Source organism: Canis lupus, chromosome 3, assembly GCF_003254725.2.
Source record: "Canis lupus dingo isolate Sandy chromosome 3, ASM325472v2, whole genome shotgun sequence".
NCBI lineage: Eukaryota > Metazoa > Chordata > Mammalia > Carnivora > Canidae > Canis > Canis lupus.
In genome coordinates this window covers 2,025,425-2,032,980 of record NC_064245.1, presented here as the reverse complement: position 1 = coordinate 2,032,980, position 7,556 = coordinate 2,025,425, and the positions used below count along the sequence as shown (strand labels likewise).

Sequence of the window (7,556 nt, the reverse complement as noted above, 5' to 3'; positions counted from 1 at the left end):
CCTCAGTCTATTCTTTCTACCTTATTTTTCACTCATTCTTTTATCAATCCAACATTTATGGAAAACCTACTTGGTCACCAAGTACGTGGAGACACATATAGATGGGATTCACCATTGGAGTGTCCCGGGGTTCCAGGCACACACCTACTTCTCTATCAAAAACACTTGACCCCAGCTATGTGGTTGGCCAGTTCCTGAAGCAGTCTGACGAATTGTGTGTGTGTGTGTGTGTGTGTGTGTGTGTGCGCACGCGTGCAGAGAAGACCCATAATCATTCTAATTGTTGTTCCTGGCAATTTGAGTAGACACGGGGATGTGTTTGATTAAATCGGCAGATTTTAGACACACAGAGAAGCCAAAAATGGACAAACTAAAAGAGGTCACAAAACAGTTGTGCAAGAGTATCTAACTTCCACAGAGCAGAGACTCTTGTTCACGCACTTCACTGGGCAACTGGGGCCTTGTAGAAGAAGTGATCGCTCAACACGTTGCACAGATAAATACCGCAAAACCGAAGAATTGGATTCACTGTCAGCCACTGCTCTACTTTCTACAAATCTAGCTATTTTTTAGTCATTTTATAACTTTCCTTTGACTTTTTAGAAACTAGGATGTTCTTTGAAGTCCCCGTTGTCTATGCTCCAACTAAACAATGTTGGAAAATAAACTTCTCTTTAACGGGCCGCGGGAGGAAAGGCTGTCGGGTAGGAATGGGCTGGGGTGTCAGAAGCGCATCCCCCTGCGGGCTAAGTCGGTGCGGGCCTCCTGGATCTGGCTCTGCAGCTCGCGGGTGGCGTCCTCACAGTTGTGAAAAGTGGCCACGCGGTAGCCCACCGTGCCCAGGGCATAGCAGCCGGCGGACACTAGCAAGTAGGCCGGAGTGGCCACAGTACCTCCCGGCATGGCGAGGGCAGCTCCAGGCCCAGGGCCCCCGTGGTCAGGGCCGCCCAGGTGGAGTCCAGGAGTGCCAGTCCCCAAAGCCACTGCAAAAAAACAAAACAAAACAAAAAACAAAAAAACTTTTTTTTTTCAAGGTTAATACTTTTTATTAAGTCATTGCAAGCTTTGGCTAGGAAGGAAACTTGAAGAAATGAAGACATGTGGAAGAACATTTCCACATTATCATCCGTTATCTGTGTTTTCGCAGTATAGGCGTAGTCAAGGAACGCCTTCACGGCTTTGGAGGACAGGTTAGTGATGGTGACACTCCCACCGTCTCTCTCATGTTTACCTCAAACATAGCCCTGAAAAAGTCACCGCACGCTGCTAAGACACAGCGATGACATGGGATTATTTCATCTTTCATGATGATTTCGAAATCATAAAAGACATTTTGTTCTCTAAAATTCTGCAGTACGCTTAAGATTTTCTGTCCATGATCTTCGGACACAAGGAAGTTTTGCTACAGTTTACCGTCTAGGGATATTTATTGTTGTGATCTATTTTAAACTTTGCAGTATAAATAATCAATGTAATTCGGGATGACAGGCAGCAAAGTACTGACCTGGCTACTTCGCTGTTAGAAAAACATAACCATTGTTGACTTAAGAGTAGAAAAAGTCACAAATTATAAAATGTCTCCAATTTTATTTACCACCTTTATTGACATTATCTTAAGTTTCATGACAACCCTATTAGATAAGAACTGCTATCCCTGGATTACAGACGTGACACTGATGCTTAATTACGTTCAACCTGCTTTGAAATTATTAGCTATGCTTGACATTAGATAACCAAAGCAGATGGGTCCCCTTATTAGTCAAATCTAAATATAACATTTGCTGAATGTTTTATCTAATGTATTAAATATAGATGGCTTTACTGCATGCAAAAATCGTGAGTTTTCAATACTGTGTCAACACAATCTTTGATTAATAAATGTGTAGTCAGTGTTCCTTGTTGAGCACACTTACCTTTTTATGCCTTTGTTCTGTTGGATCAGAATGTTGCTAGATTCAGCAGTTGCCTATCACAGAATTTTAGAGTAGATAGAAATGCTAGTGGTATTTTTAGGAAGCTAACAAAAACGCTACCATTTGCCAGGTGTACAGCAGGTGCTTTACACGCATGAACATGGACTTGTAAAAACAAACCTTTGTGGTAGAAAATATTTCAGAGGAGGAAATTTGTGTTCAGAAAGTTGAAAACCTTTTTAAAGTTACTCAATCCATGAGATGTTCACCTGAGATTTCAGTTTAAATCCTTTTGATTCGAAAACTCCTCCCGTTACCCATGAGCTCTTCTAGGAGCAAATTTAGAGGAGACACTGAAAAATGAAGTTAACTGCTATGACTCTCACATTAGTTATCTGCCCACTGGGTCACGTGTTCTCCTGGAGACCAGTGATGGAAAGGCAATGCCAGCCCAGGCTGATAGAAACTGACCGAAGACATGCCTGTTGCTGATTTGTCTTTCCATTTCCTCCCCGAGAGTCGATGTAATGACTGCACAAACACTATCCAAATGTGAAGAATTGTTTAGGGTCACTCAAAATGAATAGCCACTATTAGTCTCTGACTCAAGAGGAGCAGGATAAAGTTGGCAAGTTATCTCTGCTCCTGTTCTTTGGCCCTGAAAGTCATCATCCCCAAAAGCATTGGTGCCTCAGTGACTATTGACACTACCGTTCTGAGAGGACTGCTGTCTGTAGAGGGTGGAGACACTGAAGCATCTCTTGAAGGATCTCGAGTAGCACTATGAGGTTTAGCAGAATCAGTAATTCCATATTTGAGTCTCTGAATATAGTCTTCAGGCGATTCCGTGTACGTGGGTGTTATGTGTGTTTATGCCTAGGTCATATTAACACACAAAAACACATGCCGTATATCAAGAACTAACATTCACCAAATAAGGCCTACTTCTGAATATGCTGTATTTATGATCTTGATATTAAATCTGATCTTGATATTAAATCTGTAAGACATTATCATCCCAATTTTATAAATGAGTAAACTGAGTCCCATGAAAACTAATATTCCCCAGACCCCCTAGTACACTATTTTAGTCTACTGTGCTGCCTTAGACACTAAATGCATTGTTTGGTGCGGACCCAGATACGTACATGTAAACCCCCTTATGGATAATGTCAGGGACAGAACTTTTAAATTTATGTTTCAGAACAATGTCATTAGAATAAGTAGTCCTATATAATAAAAATAATTTCTATTTCTTCAATTATTTTTTATTTAACTAGTTTGCCTGAATCCATAGCAAAGTGGCAAAAGCATCGAATTTCAGTGATTAATTTGACATGAAAAGTTGAAAAAGAGATGAATTATTTTAATAAAAATGAAAAAAAATCCACAAACCCTCTCCATGACAAGTCATTTTCTTTAAAAGGGAAAAAAGAACGAGGGGTCTTTTTGCCTTGTCCTCTCTGAGGACACCTGTGAAATGTAAAGGTGCCTATGTGACAGGTATAGTGAGCTAATGTGCTGCAGATTCTATGACGGAATCTATAATTGCATTTTCCCTTTTTATTTCTTTAGAAAGAGAACTATAGACAGCTTTCATGTGTGAAATCACGTAACAGGGTAAAAACTTCATCTCAGAGATCTGAGCACAGAGAGAAGGTATTTGATATTGAGTGTTGGAAAGGAGGTTTGAAATTTCTACTTACACCAGGGGCAAGAAAGAAGTAGGAAGGAAGAAGGCCCAGCTTAGCCTGTAGTGGCCAAAGGAAGAATTTCATCCTTTAGTTTGTTAATATAAGGAGACCAGCTGCCTGATTACAGGAGCACGTACCATCTGCACTCCTCACTCGGTTGGTTAGCTGTGGAAAGATGCCTCTTTCCGACGCAAGCCCTGGATTCCCTGGGCTCAAACCAACAGGAGCAGGAATGGCAAACTCAAGGGCATGAGTAGGTCACACAGGGAGCCGCAGTGTAGGAGGAAACCTAGGATGGATTCCTCAGGGAGCCACATGGGCCTCCTCAGCCTCGCTCTTCTGGATCCTGTGTTCTTTCTGAATGGAGAAGACCAGTGCCCACCTCATGACAGTACAGTAGTTAGCCGGTGGCCCTGCTACTTAACCTACCTGTAGTGGGTAGCTGCTGTCTATGGGATTAATTGGATTATTGTTTCTTGGTGTGAACATTAAAACAACAACAAAAACATCTTCTCCAAGTGGCGTCTGATTCTGTTTTTCTATTTTTTTTTTTCTTGAGAGAGAGAGAGAACGTGTGAGTGGGGCAGGAGCAGAGAGAGAGGGACAAGCAGACTCCACACTGAGTGCTGAGTGCAACCTGGGGCTCGATCCCATGACCCCGAGACCATGACCTGAGCTGAAACCAAGAGTCAGACACTGGACGGACTCCTGGACATACAAAAAGAAGAGGAAAACATAGACTTGGTTCTTTGGAATAACTCATAATTCTCACCACCGCATATGGGATACCATGCACAGAGCCTGCGGTACCTTAACCTTCACAGTATCCTTGTGGGGTGGATATTGCATAATGGCCCCTGGCAGTTACTGTGGGCTCCGGGGTCTGGGCCAGTCGTGCAGGGTCTTTTGGCAAGTGACCTAACTTTTCTCAGTGTTTTCACTGAACACCTTCAGTGTTTTCGTATGGGGATAACAGCACGTACCTTGTAAAAGTAACCTGTGAAATGCCTCGCACAATGCCTGGCACAGTGGGAACTATTCATTGTTAGTTTTTATGACAAATACGGAAAGCTTAAACAATTTAGTCAAGGTCGCAAAGGTAGTGTGTGGCAGAGGAGAGATTCCCGTGCAGTTCTGGTTGGCTCCAAAGCTCCTTTTGCTCTCTGTGCCACCAATCGCATTTATTTCTTTGCTTTGAAAAATAAGACGGTTTCTTCTGAAAACCAAAACTCATGTGCAGAGATAGAGGGATGCTTTCAAATGGTACAAAATTCCAGATCTAGATTAGATATCAAACGCCATCCTTGGCCTCAGTGCTGAGAAAGGGAAAGAGACAGAAACAGAGACACAGAGAGAGGAGAGAAAGGGAAGGAGAGAGGAAGGAAGAGGAAGTTCATATTTAACGAATCCTATCCTAGGGCACAAGGATTCACTAGAAATGGCTTAGAAAGAATAATGAGGAACAGAGTCCTCCTAACCAAGCAGAATGCTTAGGAGGAAAGTTGTAGCTGACACAGATCTACTTCTCGCCACCTTGGGCAAAAAAGAGGGAGTTTGTGGGAAGGCTTTGGGAGTAAGGCATGTGCTCACATGTTGTGTCGAACAGGGGCAGTGATCCTTCTGTGCTCCAGCAACAATTGAAACCAGTAACCAGATGATACCAGAACTCCTTTGGGATGTTTCCCATCATCTTCAATCTGTATTTCAGCTTTATTCTGATTTTTAAATACAGACTTGTGGAGACCATGGCTGCGGACAGTGTCCACACACGTACGGCCTTGCTGCTTTCATCACAGTAGAGCCTAAATAAAGAAATTGGTCACCATTTCAAGTCCCAAGGAAGACCTCCAATGACCCCCTGAGGTCCAGCAGAAGGGCTGCGGGACCATGGCAGTAAGAACCCTTTAGAATTAGGAGAAGAGCAGCTCTTTACAAAATGGAGACTTGCAGATCGACGACTCTCCAGCTACATCAGGAAGCTGGAAAGCAGAAGGCCATTTGTGTTCAAAACAGGTTCACCAAAGTGTAAACTTATGATTTGTGAGGCTTACATATGGGCATACATGTTTAAAATATGTGTGTGGGGACTCTTTTCTCGGAAAACTTAAAACACCATACTATTCTTGAGCAGATTTTCCTAAAATGCGTGACAATCAAACTATCTTGCTCATCTCATTTTGCAGACTTTTATTCTCGAAATGTACAGTGGAACTCTGCAAGAAGCCAAAGCATTGGGGGAGATGGGGTTTAACTTTTAAAGATAATGGTAAAAAGCACGGTTACATTTTTCTAAAACATGCCGCTGAGGTTTCAAATCCCAAACTTGATCGATCCAGTAACATACCTGTTGAAGCTCTTCTGTTTATTTGAAAATGCACACAAATTACCCCTGATCTTCTCTTTTCCCTTTTCCTGTTAATTCCCATCACTAATTGCCTCCTTTATGGGCATGTAGAACTGGTGTTTTCCAGAACCCCAGTTTACTCCAAATCCATTATATTTTTAAACCTGAGCTTTCCCCTAATGAAAAAATTAAAGTCAGAATGTGGTCTTTCCTTTTTCATCTTCTTCCTAAATGTGGATATTTCCCCAAAAGTGTTTGTTTTCATCCTTTTTTTTTCTCCTGTCTTTTGGTAAATGTATTAACTCCCATTGTTCTAACAATTCCCTTTTATTGGTTGACTCCCAAATCTACAACCCTACCTTTTCTCTGTTTCTCTGTCTTTCATATCCAGGGTCCATGAGTCTATCCACATCTACAGCTCAAGACATGCAAGGTAGGTTCTTCCTCAAGTTATGACTACTAATTGCTCAGTCACTGATGCTTGGGTCAGACTCTCAGATGACCCCTCGGCCCCCTACCAACCTCAGTGAGCATCGGATTCTTACCAGTTCTGCTTCTTGTTCTCCCAGTTCTCAAAGCCATCACCCTGGTTCAGAGCCCTATCTTCTCTTGCCTGGACTTAAGGAATAAAAGAAAACCTAAAACCTTTTTTTTTTTTTTAAAGATTTTATTTATTTATTCAAGAGAGAGGGAGAAGCAGGCTCCATGCAGGGAGCCCAACGTGGGACTCGATCCCGGGTCTCCAGGATCATGCCCTGGGCTGAAGGCGGCGCTAAACTGCTGAGCCACCCGGGCTGCCCCTAAAACCTTTTTATTTGAAATAAGTCTAGGCTTACAGAAAAGTTACATAAATAATAGAGATCTTACATCTTTCGTTCAGCTTTCCTAAGTTGACAACTTGTCTAACCACGATGCGGATATCAAAATTAACATGGGTCACCATGTTATCACCTGAACTATAGCCTGTATTTGAATTTCACCAGTTTTCCCATTAACGTCCTTGATCTGTCCCAGGATCCAATCCCGGATGCATACCGCACTTAGTTGTCATGAATCCTTCATTCTCAACAACCTGTCACACTTCCTCAGTCTTGTCTTTTATGACCTTGACCCTTTTGAGGAGGCCACTTATTTCATAGAATGCCCTTTCATCTGGATTTGTCTGATTGTTTTTCATGATTACATTGGGGGTGTGCATTGTGTTGCGGCCTGTACTTTTGCAGCCACCCTTTAAAAGGCTACTTTGCTTCTAGTTCCCGTTCCAGCTTCTTTATCACATTGCATATGCAGTTATGCTTTTGAAGTATGCAATTTATCCGTCTCCTTACTCTTGCACAAAATCACTTTTAGGGATATCCTATCATTTTTTAGATGAAGTCCACATCTTTTAGCCTGACATTCAAGGCCATGTATAGATGATCCCAAGCCATATTTCCAGACTACTCTTGACTCATCTTGAGCTGGTGATCCTGAAGGCAGACTGATCTGACTTTTCCATTTTCTGTGCTGGTCTCTGTGGCCTTGAGTCTCCTCCCTCTTCATGCTTAGCCTATATGATATATATTATTATTAGCCTCATTTTACAAACGAGGAAACCAGAACTCC

The 7,556-nt window shown here is 42.2% G+C and overlaps 1 pseudogene; it reads right to left on the bottom strand.

Moving 5' to 3' along the window:
• Positions 1-655: 655 nt before the first annotated feature.
• Positions 656-6,894, bottom strand: LOC125754811 (dolichol-phosphate mannosyltransferase subunit 3-like; annotated as a pseudogene).
• Between the last annotated feature and the right edge of the window lie 662 nt (positions 6,895-7,556).